Source organism: Alexandromys fortis, unplaced genomic scaffold (genome assembly GCF_014885135.2).
Source record: "Alexandromys fortis isolate MF-2015 unplaced genomic scaffold, M_Fortis_MF-2015_v1.1 scaffold_176, whole genome shotgun sequence".
Lineage (NCBI taxonomy): Eukaryota > Metazoa > Chordata > Mammalia > Rodentia > Cricetidae > Alexandromys > Alexandromys fortis.
In genome coordinates, this window is record NW_026068070.1 from 2,624,705 (window position 1) to 2,640,952 (window position 16,248).

The following is a 16,248-nucleotide window of genomic DNA, read 5'->3' on the forward strand; positions in this document are numbered from 1 at the left end:
CAGTATTTTAAGCTTTCAATGTAGGTGTTTAGATCCTATGGATTTTCTGTTCGTTTAGTCTTGGCTCCTCAGTGTTTCATGATGAAAATTGAATGGCAGGCCTTAAGACTGAGAATTAAAATAGCCTCTAACTATGGTCATTTAGTCAAATATAATTCCTACAAAAACCTTCAAATATTAGAGGACTAATCCATATAGAGAAGTGAAGATTCATTGATAAAATGTAAATCCAATTGCTAAGGTATAAAAAAGAGAAATGATAATGGAAAGATGACTTCCAGTAGTGAACACAAAAATATTAATTACCAACATTTATAAAATGCTAACAACTTAATGACTTTTTCTCTCAATGATCTCATTTGATTTTCACACACAATTCATATAATTGGGAAGTGTTGCACCAACTTTCAGATGACTCTATGTCCCATGAACATTTTTATCCCTAAATTAATTGGCAAAATGTTCTGAAGTGCTTGCAGTATCTCTTGAGCAGTTTCTAAATCTCCACCTGGAGATATTCAGTTTGCAGTGGTTGCACAAACTATTGGAGCAGTAGCTCTCTTCAGTTTGCTCTCCAGTTTTATCAATAACAGAGAATAGTTTGGTAACCAATCAAATAAAACACATCCCATATAATGAACAGTGATATTCAATTTTGGAATATTCGTAGTTAGGTAGTGCTGTAGTTCTGGGTTATATTTCCCATAACAGGAAAACAAATAAACAACAAAAATGTGTCTGATTTTAACCCGATTGTAAAAATGCAACAATTACTTTATCCTTCTACATAAAGAAGAGAATACAAGGTTACAACAATGAAGAAATGCCATGTATAAAATCTCTACAGAACTAATTTGCTAGATGAAGTCATGACTGTTGATGTTATTATTAGATTGCTTATCACCTAAAATACGTGTCAGAAGAATTCAATTTTAGTTTGCAGGTGTGAGAAGAATACGTTATTGTTATTTAAAGGTACTGATGTCTTCTATAAACATTAGGTCATTTTTCACAGTTGACAAAAATAGTTTACTTACATTATCCATGAAAGTCTAAATTATGAAAGTGATGTCACTGTGGGGTTTAAGATTTGCTCCTCACATAGAAAATCTTCTTTCAGGTTATTTAGTAGTCTTGTTTTCTTGCTGTTATATATTTCATTTGATGCTTTTCTATATTTCTATACATTAAAATATTAAGTTTCTTTAAAGAAGCACACTGAAGGCAATAAATTTATATGGGACAATTATAGACTTCAGAGTAAATACCACAGGCTTTGGACACTTAATTTAATAGACAAGGATTGACAGTTACTTTGGAGAGTTAGTTAGGTTCCAACATGTTCATTGAAGATTTGGAAAAGATGTTTGTTCCTCCTACTTCAAGTGATAAAGACAGTATCAAAAGAGATACAAAAAAAAATTAAGAAAAGCCCCTCATATTTATTAATGATATGTTTAAGATGTGCTAATGGTCTTTCTAATGGCACTGATGAGAAGTCAAGATTCCTGAGCTAAACAGTGCTTACATCTTTAATTTCCTGCATTTTTAGAATCCAAACATAAGGCTGCTTTCCACAGAAGATATAAATGAACAAAGACTATGTGTGTTAACCTGCTCCAGCATATTTTAAACACCCTACTCTATAGTCTCTGTAATGGTGAACATCCCATGTACTTTCTCATGTGAGACTCCTAGCTTCAAATATTAAATGTCAATCCATATCCTGTAGTAGCTGCAGAAACCAGTAAAGTACAATGAGCAGAGTGGGATGTGGAAGCAATAAAATGAGGGGAAATGCAAGGTACTAGTGATCTTGTGGGAGACAAGGGAAAAGGTTCTAATTAGGGGAGGGGAGGGAGATAAATGAAGGAGAAGTAGGCAGAAGGGTAAAAATAACAGTGAAGATGTCTGAAAAGTCAAAAGGAATCATACTATTAACAACTGAAAATGCCTGTTCTATCAGACATTAATAATTGTATAAATATATATTCATAGCTTAAATAAAAGTTCTCCATCCGGGCTGATGCCTACATAAGGGAGAACAGGGTGTCTGATACCCTAGGACAAAAGTTACAGGCAGTTTGAGCTACCATGTGACTGCTGCTTTTTGAACCCAGATTCTCTGCAAGAGAAGTATAGGTTCTGAACTCCCAAACAATCTCTCTATTCCTGTGAAAAAATACTTTGTAAGAATAAGGAAGTTACATAAATATTCACATCTCAAAGGAAGAAGTAGAAATGGCAATCTGATAGGATAAGCAACAACAAAACACTTAACTTCATAAATTACTACAGAAAATAAATTAAAACTATATAATATTATATTGCCTAACTCCAAGCAAACTAATTCTTATTAAAAGATAAATGTAACTGTCAGAAAGAATATGGGAAAAATGGAAAACATGTCCATTGTATAGGAAATTTAAATTAATATAGAACTTATAGAATATAATAAATCAGGTCCTCAAAAGAATTAAAAATACAACTATGATATGATTTGAACATGTCAGAAAAAATATTACTTTGAAGAAATAACTATGGCCTTATGTTAATTGTAGCTTCATTTGCACTAACCAAAACATGGAATTAATCTAAGTGATTAACAACTGAAAACATCTAAAATAAGTGAGTATATATGCATGAGACTGGAGAACCCGCTGCCACGAGTGTCATGGGAACCCGCCCGGTGAAGCAGTGAACAGACCAGGTGAAACAGTGAATGGATGCTTAAAAGAAATCCCACACTAGCTCAGAAGTGAGAAATAGATAGTTATTTATTAGGGGGTAAACTCATAAATCAGAATCACACAGTTCAAAAGGAGCAGCAGGCTAAAAGGAGCAAGGGGAAGGAGAAAATGAAGGACCCAAATTTTGCATCTGCGTATATAGTATAAGAGGCCATGCCCCAGTAGGTGGGTGCTTACACGCTACAGGTCTTCCTACAGCACCTCACCCTTTTGTTTAAACAAGAGAGTTCTATGCTTAATACAAAATTATATACAATAAGAACAAACATTCTATTCTAACTAGCTTAAGTCTTGTATAATAAATAACTTGGCCAAGTCATGAGAGCAAAGTAACTATAATTATCTAGTCTTCAACTCCATCGAAGATCTGAGAAGGGAAATAATATTAGTTGAGTAAGTAGGAAGTGTAATCAAGCAACTTCCAAAACATGCAACAAATGACAAAGACAACTGGCTACCTGGGCAATTGCCCAAAGACTCATTTGCAAAGTTGAAGCAATCAACTTTGGCTATGGCCTAGAATAACTAACAGACCATTTTTAAAGGCAAGAAATTTTCAAAACTGTCTTACCCTGTCTTTTGGATATTATATATCTTATCAGTGGTTGAGGCATGGGCATTTCTTTGCCCAAAGGCCAGTATTTGCCAAGAAGAAAACAAGGTCCAAATGGAGTGTCTTTGGTGCTCAACATTCTCTCGGGAATAGATTGGTGCTGCCAGGAGCAATTGTGTCTCACTTCAACAGAACTCTAAATTATTTAAATGCCATTTTTCTACAGTCTTTGAAGTGTTTGAAGATTATCTATCTATGCAGAATATAATCTCTATGTATCTAAAGAACCTAACAACTAATTAGTATGACAATCATAGATGACTATTGATCTATAATTCTTAATACCTATATAACTTAAAGACTAAGATAATAAACAACTGTGCAATAAATGAAAATGATGACCTCCAAATGTAAACAATGTATAAGTACCTTGTTCAGAGGTAGAAATATACACTACAATATGGTAAATATATATATATAAATACATAAAACATATATAAACAGAGGTAGAAACATGCATGCATACAATATTTAAATAATTTAGCTTTGTGTCAATATACAAGAATCTTTACCAATGTAATTGTCTATAAATAATAATTCACAAGTATTGGGCGCCAAGTGTGACCCGAGAACCTGCTGTCACGAGTGTCGTGGGAACTCACCAGGTGAAGCAGTGAATGGATGCTTAAAAGAAATCCCACACTAGCTCAAAATTGAGGAATATATATTTATATAGGGGGTAAACTCACAAATCAGAATCCTCCATTTGACTGGTTAAATCACATGATTCAAAAAGAGCAGCTGGCAGAAAGGAACAAGGGGAAGGAGAAAAGAGACGAACCCAGATTTTTCATCCATAGTATAAGAGGCCACGCCCCAGTAGGTGCTTACAAGCTGTAAGTCTTCCTACAGCACATGTATAGAAATACCATTTAACCTTGTAAAAGAGGAGAATTTCATTATTTGTGACACCTGAGTGAATCTTACTGGTGCTATCCTAAGTAAAATAAATCAGGCACAGAGAGATAGATTCTGAATGATTGTCAAATGTTACAAAGTTTCAGAAAGGTAGGAGATGCATTGTGTCATGTCCTGACATTAGTGAATAGTTACACATAGCATCTTTAAAATATCAAAGAAAGCCGGGCGATGGTGGCGCACGCTTTTAATCCCAGCACTCGGGAGGCAGAGGCAGGTGGATCTCTGTGAGTTCGAGACCAGCCTGGTCTACAGAGCTAGTTCCAGGACAGGCTCCAAAGCCACAGAGAAACCCTGTCTCGAAAAACAANAAAAAACAACAACAACAACAAAAAAAAACAAAAAAACAAAATATCAAAGAAAGCATATGAGATATAAAAGGGAAGCTGAGTGTGCAAGAAGCTGCATATTCTAATTAGGCTAACTTAGTCACTTAGTCATTTTACAGCAAATCCATATCCCAAAGCATCATTTTGTAGACCTTAAATAGGCACAAGTGTTGTTGATGAGCCTTAATAAATCTAGAAAAAAGGGGGCGGGGCTAAAAACAACACCCGGATAGATGCAAGGAAAACTGGAATTTATTGTCTTTCGTTTTGCAACTTTTCCTGAGCTATTTCTGTTTCCTAAGCGTGGAAATGTATTAATCTTAATTACCAAAGCACATCCTCTTAGCCTGAGAAAGGGTTTAGAAAATACAGTTCTACAAATTCAGAAATAGAAACTATCCAAGGGAATAGTTACACAGAATATATTTTTAAAATACCCCCTTTCCATTTCTATTTTGTGTAGGAGACTGGAATAATAGGTCTCCTGTAATCATTGCTCTCTTAAATTTATTTAAAAACTATGATGCATCAAAGCAGCAGGATTTGACTCACTTTATTCTACTCTATTAAGGCTTCAAAAGCTTAGAGTGATGGGATTATTAGTCACTCTTCTCATTGCTTAGATAAAATATGCGCCGAACCCCTTTAAGAGAGGAAGGAATTATTTTGGTTGACATTTTCAGGGTATAAACTGCACCATGGCAGAGAGAGTATAGCAGCATGTTGCTCCTTGGCAACAGAAGTATGGTATTGATGCTTATATTCTCCTCACATCTTAGTGGAACAGGAAACAGGTTGACCTCGCCTTGTTAACCCATTTCTAGCAGACCAGTCTCCAAGGTTTCAAATCTCCCAACACAGTTCCAGAAGCTGGAGAACAAATATTCAAAAACATGTACCTGTGAACCGAGGCTAGAGAAATGGCTCAGCAGTTAAACAGTAGCTGCTGTTTTTCCAGATGATCCTGGTTCAGTCCCCAGCATCCCTGTTGTTGCACAAACTTCTTTATAACATCAGTTCCAGCATCTCCTACACCCTCTTATGGCTTCTGTGGGCACCAGGGATGCAGGGAGTGTACAGATAATGAAGGCAAAACACCCATACATACAAAATGACCTAAAATAAAAATAATGAAAACTGTAATAGTGGGTAATTATTGAATTCATTATTCTGCACAAAACTTTCTGATGACAAATCTAGGTTACAAATTTGCTGCTGGATTTTGATGTGTGTCCTCAACAGTGATGATACTGTACTATCATTATTTCTAAAGATTATAGTAATCATGGCCAAACACTTGGTTAAAAAATAAGTTGTCAAACAGTAGAAGGTATCTCACAATGAAAACCTAAAGGTTTACAGGTTTAATTCTTTGTCAAGTTTTTCATTAAAGTGCATGCTATGTTTTCAAGTGGAAAGGAAATATGCTTCCACAATACCATTGAGATCCCCTACACACAGTTATATGAGCCCAAAACATGTACATACATTAATGAGGTTTCAGCAACTTCCGCTCCATGTTTCTTTCATCAGGAAGAGAAACATAAAGAGAGGAAAGAATGGATTAGATTTGGAATAGGGCAGCAGGGGCTGGAGAGAAAACAAATGAGAGAGACCCTCATGTGAAACAGGTAAAACAAAGTAGGAGTCAGCCCATACAAGAGCAGCTGCCCCAATACCAGCTGGTGGGAAATATATCAAAGGTTCTTTTTATTCTGGTTGTTATTCAGTGAATTTGGACAAGTATAAGTCCAATTTAATTTATTGTTTTACATAAGATATCTTTCCATCTGTTATAATAATGAGACTGTGTAAAGAATCGCTATGTCTAAGATATTATCTAAGTGTGTTATGTCACAGACACTAAGAGATGCAGATCCTTGATTAGCTGTTAGACAGGCAGGTTTCGGCTCATGGTAAATTTCAACAAGTTTGGCTTCTTTGATTATAGCTCCATTCAGCATACAGTGTGCCTAGGCCCTAAGGTCTCCTTGTCGGAGTCCCTAACTTGGGCTTTTGGTTCACTACCAAGTTTTATTTTGAAGTACTTATTCCTGATAGCTGAAGTTGATTATATCTATAGCGATGGGTAACTTCAGAGGAAATAAGAACATACAAAGTCCTGAGGGCAAAATAATATGTTTGATCAGCCAATCTTCATCTTTTTTTTTCTTTTCTGTTGGTAGTAGGAAGTCTTGAACATGGATCTTTCTTTTACTAAAATTGCATTAATGTTTATTTCAAAGTCATTGAGATTTTTGTTTGATGGAGGGAAACACAGCAAATCTATTGATGGAAGACTTAAAGTTAGTGAGATCAGTTTTAATTATTTAGTATTCCACAGTGTTCAAAGGAAATTTTTGAGAATTAGAAATATGGTATCAGGTATTTTTTTCTACTTTAAGAAAGTGTATGAATCTATCAAGTAACTTCAAAAAACAGAATTGACTAGGAGGAACTACAATAAAGACATGAAAGTTGATAATAGCCTTTAATTCCAGTAGTAACCATAAAGAGCCTTTTGTTGTAGATGATTTAGAAGTTGACATCAATGTTTATAGGTAGGCACCTTGGTTAGTCTGGTTGTCACCTTGATGTACCTCTGAAGAGGGAACCCCAGTTGAGAACATGCCTTCATCAGATGGGTCTGTAAACATGTCTGTTTGATATTTTCTTGATTTCTAATTTATAAGGGAGGGAATGACCCTCTGTAGGTGGTGCTATTCTGGGTAGTAGGACCTTGACTACAAAATAAAGGTAGCTAAGCATAGGACTGAGAAAGTGACTAAGCAATATCTCTGTTTCAGTTTTCTGGTTTGTGCTCCTGCTTGAATTCCTGTTTCAACTTTGATGATGGACTGTAAGATATATAATGACATAAATATTTTTCTTGCAAGTTATTTTTGAGTCATGGTGTTTGTCATTACACCAAAAAACAACCCACTGCAATTGTATACTCAAATGAACTGCTTTTGATTTCGTCAGATATCTATAGATATTCAACAACCCAGAATTCAACGCAACACTATGATTTGCCTAACACAGTGCCTGAAAAACATATCCTTAATCATATAGTGTTTAGGATGCTGGTTGTGAGATATTTTCCTATTCTGGGTAAGCTATTGTTTAATGTATTTAAAAGTTACTTGGACAGCCCTTTGTTATGAAAAATAACATGTAATGGAAACTAACAGACGTTAGGGTGAGCGGAGTAATTTTCGAGGTTTAGACTGGATCTGATACCATGAACTATCTGACTTAAGGGATCACGCAAATCATGAAAGTTTTATGAACAGAGTGTCTTCAAAGAGGTGGATGGTGTTTAGGAAATATCTTATGGGACACCATAGTGCTTTTAGGCTCATAATTGGTAAAATTTCCCTTCATGAATGTGAGGAGGGAAGAAACAATCGCTAGAATTCTGAGACATTTGCTAGACAGGTAGCGTGAAAAAAAAAAGAACACAAATTATGTACAGTGACATAGCAACAAAGATATTTTTAAATATTGGTAGAATAAATCTCCCAACCTCTCTTTCCTCTGGATTCACAAGATAAAAGAAGGCTGCAAGTAACTGCATTGAGAACAGTCATTAAGTTCAGCCCCTCTGCATTGGAACTGAGATGTGGTTCAGAATGAGGTAGATGTGCACAGTTCATCTATTGTATGCATGGATAATATAGATCAATGAAAAGAAGTTTTACATCATTCAATTTTAGTGACACATATATACCTATTTGAGCATTTTTCTGTAGTCCAACCCCTGTTTTATTCATTCTAAACAGGAAGATCTTGTATACTTCTGTCAGCTTTGTGGTGAACAAGAAGCCCTAATGTCTCAGCCATCAATTCCAACAACTTTATTATCACTAGTAACACAATAGTAATAATTCTTAGATGTAATTTTTTTACTTTTATTAATATTTATTTTATGCATGGGTGCTGTGTCTGCCTGTATATTTTATACCAGAAGTAGGGATAAGTTCCCACTATAGATGGTTGTGAGCCACTGTATGGCTGCTGGTAACTGAATTCCCAAACTCTTGAAGAGCAGTCAGTGCTCTTAACTATTGAGTCATCTCTCTAGTCCTGATTGCCCAGTTTTTATCATGACTTTTTCTTCATTTTTTTTATAGTTTAACTGTACTTTTAGCTAATGGTTGTCTATTCAACTTGAATTCAAATACAACTTCACCACTTACTTACTGCTGACCTTGGACAGGTGACTTATTTCCTAAGTGTTAGTTTGCACATATGAATATAAGAATTAGTTTAATATATTTCAGGAATTTTTGGTCAATACAAAAAGGACTTCAGTAAATTATAGCTACAAGCAATCTATATATCCATAACTTTAAATAATATATATGAGTAATACATTTATAAAATTATTTTATATAAACTGTTTATATATAATAATAAAGAAGAGATGACCACATTTTATTTAAAAAATGTAAAAGTAGTATTTCCTTCAATGTATTCTTATGAATACAAAATAAAATACACAAATTTCTTCTAATCTATAGTACTCTCAGAAGTACTCTTTTTGCTGTTATTAATAACATTAAACTTTTTCTCCTTAGCTATTGGTACAACCCAGTGGGAATAATAGAATGCTTTTGCCTTCTTTGTCTTGTGGAAATGAATAAAGTGTCAGCCTCTATCTTCGAATACATATGCTCAAGGATACGGTAAGTTTGAGCTAAGAAAAGGGACTGACTTAAGTAAGGTTCCTCTCTAAAAGTTGAGAAAAAGATTGTTATGAGAAGGAAATGAGATGGAAGTTTATAAATGTACTTAATCGATTTTTTTCAATAGTTATACACAATAAAGCAAGGCACTTTTCCCCAAAGATACACTTTAAGTGATTTTTGCCAGCAAAGAAAATGAGCAAGGGCTACATAAGGAATAGCAGAGTAATAAGGGCATTTATTTGATATGGATATTAAAGTGTACTAGCAATGCAATTATGATTTACTATTCTCCCTTAATGGAAGTATTAAAATATGTATATGTTATTTATAATGTATAGAAAGCTACATAGTTTGTCATCTCTAAAGGGAACCCATATTTTCAGTAGAGCAAAATCTGGAGATAAGGTATTTATTAAAAATTGTTTCATAGAGTACTATAAAAGAAACCCACCATAAATATTGTAGTATATGTTTGAGATATGGCACCTGTTCATGTGTTCTGTGTACATGTGTGTGTATTATGTATGCATGTGTGTATATGGATTTGTGTGAAAATATATGTATGTGTGTACATGTGTTTCTACAAACAAGTTTGTGCATGTTGTGTGTGATAGAGTTTACCTGTCTGTGCCACTACATTGATGGCTCTCAGCAAATTCTTTAAAAGTTTTGGAAAATTTGAGAATTTGCAAAAGATGAACAAATATGGAATGTGAGCCTAGAGTTACCTTGCAGTTTGGAGACTTTTGATGCCATTACCTGCAGTTTGCTCACATGGTGATAGAATTGCATGGGTAGAATTTAGTGACTCTTAATTTTGATGATCCCTGTGACCTTGGGCAAAGTCGTTTTTACCTCTCTAGATCCTGATTCATTCATCTCTGAAACACAGAGACTGAACTCTGAGATTCCTGCGGCTTTCATGAGAGGTAAAACATTAGGAGTCTTAGGGAGTTAATTATTGAGGTCTTCTGTGGTCAAGTTTGCATCTTTTATTGTTTAAGGCAGCAATAAACAAGAATAACCTTTGCTCCAAAATTAGAATATGCAGAACTTATTAGAAGTAGATGAAAATATTCTACAAAGAGTGATTATGTGATTTGATCTAGGCATGAGGCTAAAACATTCAAAACAAAGGCTGTTTCCTCTCTTCTTAAGTACTTCTCTTGTTCAAAAACAAATCAGCAGACAGACTCATTATTCTCTGTAGTTCAAAGCTCTATAACACTGTGGGTGCTTTGGTTAATGTCTCTTTGCTGTAGTCTGACTGTCTTAGCATCCGGCACTGCTCCTTGTCAGTGCCAGTGCCAGAGCCTGCTTTCTTTTACAAGCACAGAGTGGATTTAAAAGAAAGGCATGGCAACATTTTTCCTGTTGATTAGATTTCTTTGGTTGCATGTTATATCTCATTTCCCCAGTATGAGGCCACTGGCCTGTGTTTCAACTCTAATTCCCTCACAGATGTTAAAGAGACAAATAATATCCCTGGGGCCTGTCTTAGAATAGCATAAGAGACAGTCTATCTTTGGGAGATTTTAACCTCTGCTTTCGGAACCATCGCCAAGTGCCTAGCTTGTGCCCCGTTCTCTCAGGGCTAAATTTTAATACTGTCAACAGCTGGCAAATATTTCTTATTGTGCCCATTCAAGGATCTGTCTTATGATAGTGGATAATTTTACCAGATGTGAATGCAACAAACAAATACCTCTTTGTCTCATGACAAAGAGAAAAGTTAAAAAATAAAAAAACCTCCCTGTAGATATATGAATTGCCACGTGTGTATCCTTTTAATTCTTATATATAAATAATTCCTAGCAATATGGAGTATATGAAAAGGCAGACCTCAGGTTAAAGTTAAGCCTTGAGCAAGGTCATTTCCCTTCCTCAAGTCTCAGTCCTCTAATCAAAAAGAAGGAAACTGTATGAGCGCTGCATGGGTTTTTCAGGGTGTTACCTGGAGGGATTTATGCATAGACCTGGCAAACTGCCTTGCAACTCAAATGAGTTTCCTAAATGTTACTTCCTTTCTCTTAGTTTTTTTCTATTATACAAGATAAGCTGGCCATTAATTTCAGTTAATGGAAACCACAATGAAGGACAACATAGCAGACTATTACACCTTGTAAGAGATACAGAAGCCAGTAGGAACAAGCGTGGTTTCAGAAATAGACAATATCAGCACTAGATGATATTATACATTTTCTTGCCCTTCTCTTTCCGATTTCAAAGCTGTTGTAATATCCAGAACTGACAATTTTATACTAGTCCGTCCCAAAGTCAAGCTCCTGAGATTTGTTTCTCCCTTTTCCAAGATGGCTCTTGAACCCTGGGGAGTGGGTGTGATATAGATGCTCAGTTTGTAGCTGAGGATTCCATTGGCATTTATTCCCTGCACTTTGACAAATTGTAAGTTACTGTATTAATCACCATTCATTGAACAAAGACATTTCTGATGACGTTTCAGTATTTCACTAATAATCAGAAAGAAATGTATGAATTTAGTAGGCAGTTTGATATTAGCACAATAGTAGGTTTACCCCTGGGATCTCAGGTGACATTTGTAAAAGGACTTTTCAAATCCCAAAGGGGTCATGGCCAACAGGTTTAGATTCTCTGGATTAGATTATTAGCCTTTAATGATGAATATAGTATGGCTTGATTTATAATATGAAGAAACCACAATGTGACTGAGCAAGAAGCTTCTCCCAATGGCTAGCTTTCATAGTACTAGAGGCAATATTTATATTTATATTGGCTTTTGGGGCAGAAAAGTTGCTAACAGTTCTATGTTAAATATCTCTACTGGCATAATACCAGAACAATCATTGCACATAAATACAACTACCATCCCATTGAGAAGGAGGGAAATCATTGCTCTAAGGCAAGGCAAAGACTTGTGGGTGAGAGCATCATAAGTCCCAGTAGATAGGTTAGTGCTAGTGTTGGTAAGCGGCCATTATGTGCGTGTAAAACTGCATTTAAAACATTGGTGTTAATATGCACAGATGACTGTACATCATCAGCCCTGTTTGCTAACAGAAAGAGACTTCCTTTGGGCAGTGAAAAAATGGTTACTGTGAAGACTTAGAACTGGTCAAGCTGCTGAGAATAAATTGCTGTTGCTATGGCATGCTAGTTAGATAGTCACCCTACACTGAGGAGAGTAATCACATATCTAAACCACTCTTCCCAGAGGTCAGGGAGAACTGGGGGAGAAAACCACGTCAAAGTCAAAGGAATAGCTAGAGTTTTGTATAGTAATTTTCTCTGAGCTGAAACACTACCAGTTAGGAGTACTCAGGTCATAAGAGTTAGAAGAATAATTATTTCTACCTCCATACCCCACTCTTTGTCTTATTGTTTATCATCCTCTGTCCAGGTGAAATTCTCCATTATATTATGATGCTCAAGAATACCCCCAGCATATTTGACATTTAGGTCTCTGACTCCACAGTCTCCTGAATGGTTAGAAATCCGATTCCTTCCTTTATAAATTTCTAGCCCATATTATACCTTAGCATGAGAAAATATACTAAGGATATCAGGAAAGTGTATAATATGTTACAATAGTTCTATGAAATAAATACTATTTGTAGATTTATTTATTGATTTAATATATAGTATAATAAATATTAATATAGAATATATTATTTAAAGAATATATATATATATATATGAAAAACTCATGCCCATTTTCTTCTATTATAGATATTGTCATCAGTTGGATTATGGGTGTGAGGAACTGGAGTCCCCAAATCTTCAGATAGCTACCATGAGACATTGTTTGAGACATAATTCACTACTAGACAACATATATTAAGTAAGCAATACAAGTGTGAAAAGGGAATTAATGGCACAGTTCCAATGGTTGACTGATGAAATTAAAGATGCAAGGGGGAAAGTCATCACAGGAGGAAATTATAAATTAAATTCACATATCACTTAAAGAGAAGCCTTACCCATGGATCATACTTTGAAAATCTAGATTACTAAGGGGAATTTTCCTTTATATATGGTATTATTTTGGAATGATTTTAATGAAGAACAATTTTCAAGATAGAAATTCTTACTTGGAATATTTCTTTAATAATTTGTCAAAAGGAAGATTCTATCAACATGCTTGTGTCAATTTATTTTACTGAAGATACTATCTTTAGTTTTTCAAAGTTGCTTTGCAAATTATTTCACTTATGGCATGACTTAAATAATCACTTCTATTTTAGTTTTGACTATGTAATGGTAGTTAATTATTAGCATATTTTGCCTGGGTTAAGAGTTATTAGTTTATGTAGTGTGAGTTCTAGTTGATCCTAATAATGGACTCCCAGAGTCAGATATAGCGTTTAATGCTGAAAGATCAGAGAAGCAGAGCAGAAAACCATTAGTTCTTACCTTTACTGAATCCTCAGACCAAAGAGGCATTCCTGTCCAGATCCCTAAAACTCTTCAGACTGAATGTCCTGAGCTCCTGTCTTTCCCTGCCTTATATTTCTCTCTTCACCCAACCATATCGCTTCCTGTCTCCACCTTCCTAGTGCTGGGATTTAAGGTGTCAGACACCATTGCTTGACTCCGTTTCTGTTTCAGACTGATTCAATTTCATGCTGCCCAGGGTGGCCTTGAACTCACAGAGATCCAACTGCCTCTGTCTCCTGAGAGCTGGGATTAAAGGTGTGTGCAACCACTGCCTGGCCTCTGTGACTAACTAGTGTTGCTATCTGTCCACTCTAATCTTTCAGCAAGCTTTATTTGTTAAACCACAAACAAAAAACACCACTGCAGAGACATCAGTAAAAGTATGTTTCCTTTCTAATTAAGGATAGCTGTTAATATCTGTGGCAATCTCCATATTAAAATAGTTTAAAGAATGATTTTATGAATGTTCAAACTGCACAGTGATGACATTAAAATATTGGGGAGGCGAAATTGTGGTTTGAATAAAAAATAACTTAAAAATTAACAGAAATCTATATTAAAAAGAATAATTAAAAAGTTAAATATAACAACAATATTTGCAATATCAAAGTGGAATTCAACAGAGATAGAATTCCTGGAGAAAAGCTCATCAGATATGACACTGGAAATGACAAACACAAAAGGCCAAATATAACTTTACCAGAATGCTTTAGCTAGTAGAATGGATTGTGTAGGAAACAGGAAGACTGAAAGGCAAGGCAGAGAAATTGGATTACTAAGTAAAGGCCAATAAGAAAACAAACAAACAAAATCACCAATAAGAAAAGGTGAGAGTTCTGGGACGTATGGAAAAGACCTAAACTTTTTATTCTTAATGCTATGGACGTTAAAGAAGACTACCACGGTGAAGCCCCATATAACATTGCAGGAAAATCTTAGGAGAAAATTTCCCAAACCTAAAGAAAGAAAAGCACAAAAAGGTACAAAAGCCTAAAGACTTCCAAAAAGACAGGACCATAAAAGAAATTCCCCATAAAATATTATAGACAAAAGATTAGAAATGCAGAATAAAAGGAGGTATTTGAAAACTGCAAGAGAGAAAGATCAAAGTCACTTGCAAAGGCACATTCATCGGAATAACTACTGACAATTTGAAAGACATTTATTGTTAGCGGAGCCTGGAATGATGTATTTCAAATTCTTAGAGACAACAACATTTAACCAAAAATAATATACCATAAAAACTATCCATTAAAACTGGAGAAGTAGCGAGGTGAGGGTGGAATAACTCTTTTATCCCAGCATTGGGAGGCAGAGGCAGGTGGGTCTCTGAGTTAGATGCCAGCCTGATCTACAGAGTGAGTTCCAAAACAACAACTACACAGAGATACCCTGTTTCTAAAAACAAAATGAAAAAATAAGCTAAAATAAAAGTTGAAGAAATAAAATATCCTCTATAAAAACTGATTAAAAGAATTTATAACCACTAAACCAATAGTAGGGATATTAGAAGCCATAGTCTAGTCTGAAAAGAAGAATAAACCTACCCAAGGGTTCACTGAAATAGTAAAGAAAACAACCAGGATCAGTTAATCAAAACTAGGTCTAAGAAAACATCATAAAACAGCAAAATAAGAGAAATTAATACAGATCTTAAAATTATAGCCCTTTTTATTCATGGTCAGTTCTCTAGAGGAGTGACACTGACCAGCAGATTGTTTAAGAAATCAGGACTATGCTTTTGTTCCTTCCAAGAAACATACCTCACTATCAGTCATAGAGATAACCTTAGGTTAGAGGAATGAAAAATGTATTACAAGCAAATCTATCTATGAATCAAAGAGGTGTAGTTATTCTACTATCTGACAGAGCAAACTTCAAATAAAAACTAATTTGAGGAGATAAGGAGGACTATTTCATACTCATTAAAGGAACCATCAATCAAGAAGGTATTATTAACTAGTTTAAACATATACATACCAAGAGCAGGTGCACTGAATTTCAATACAAAATGACAGACTATCCTCAAAACAGTGATAGTAGCAAAGGTCAATACCCACCTCTCAGAAACAAGCAAGTCATGGGCTCAAGAAGATGAATCAAGAAAGAAAAAAATTATTTACTCCTTTTAACATAGTAGTTTTGGTCAAGTACCACATCATTGACACATTGAAGAGTAAACTGTGAGATAATGTTCTAATTACAAGAACTGCAGGAAATGACAGATGTATAAAGGTTTGAAATAAATACAACATAGCGGACAAGGAGGACTACTGAGAACTCAAGAACAATGGCAATGGGTTCTTGATCCTACTGCACGTACTGGCTTGGTGGGAGCCTAGGCAGTTTGGATGCTCACCTTACTAGACCTGGATGGAGGTGGGTGGTCCTTGGACTTCCCACAGGGCAGGGAACCCTGATTGCTCTTTGGGCTGACGAGGGAGGAGGACTTGATTGGGGGAGGGGGAGAGAAATGGGAGGTGGTGGCGGGGAGGAGGCAGAAATCTTTAATAAATAAATAAAAAAAT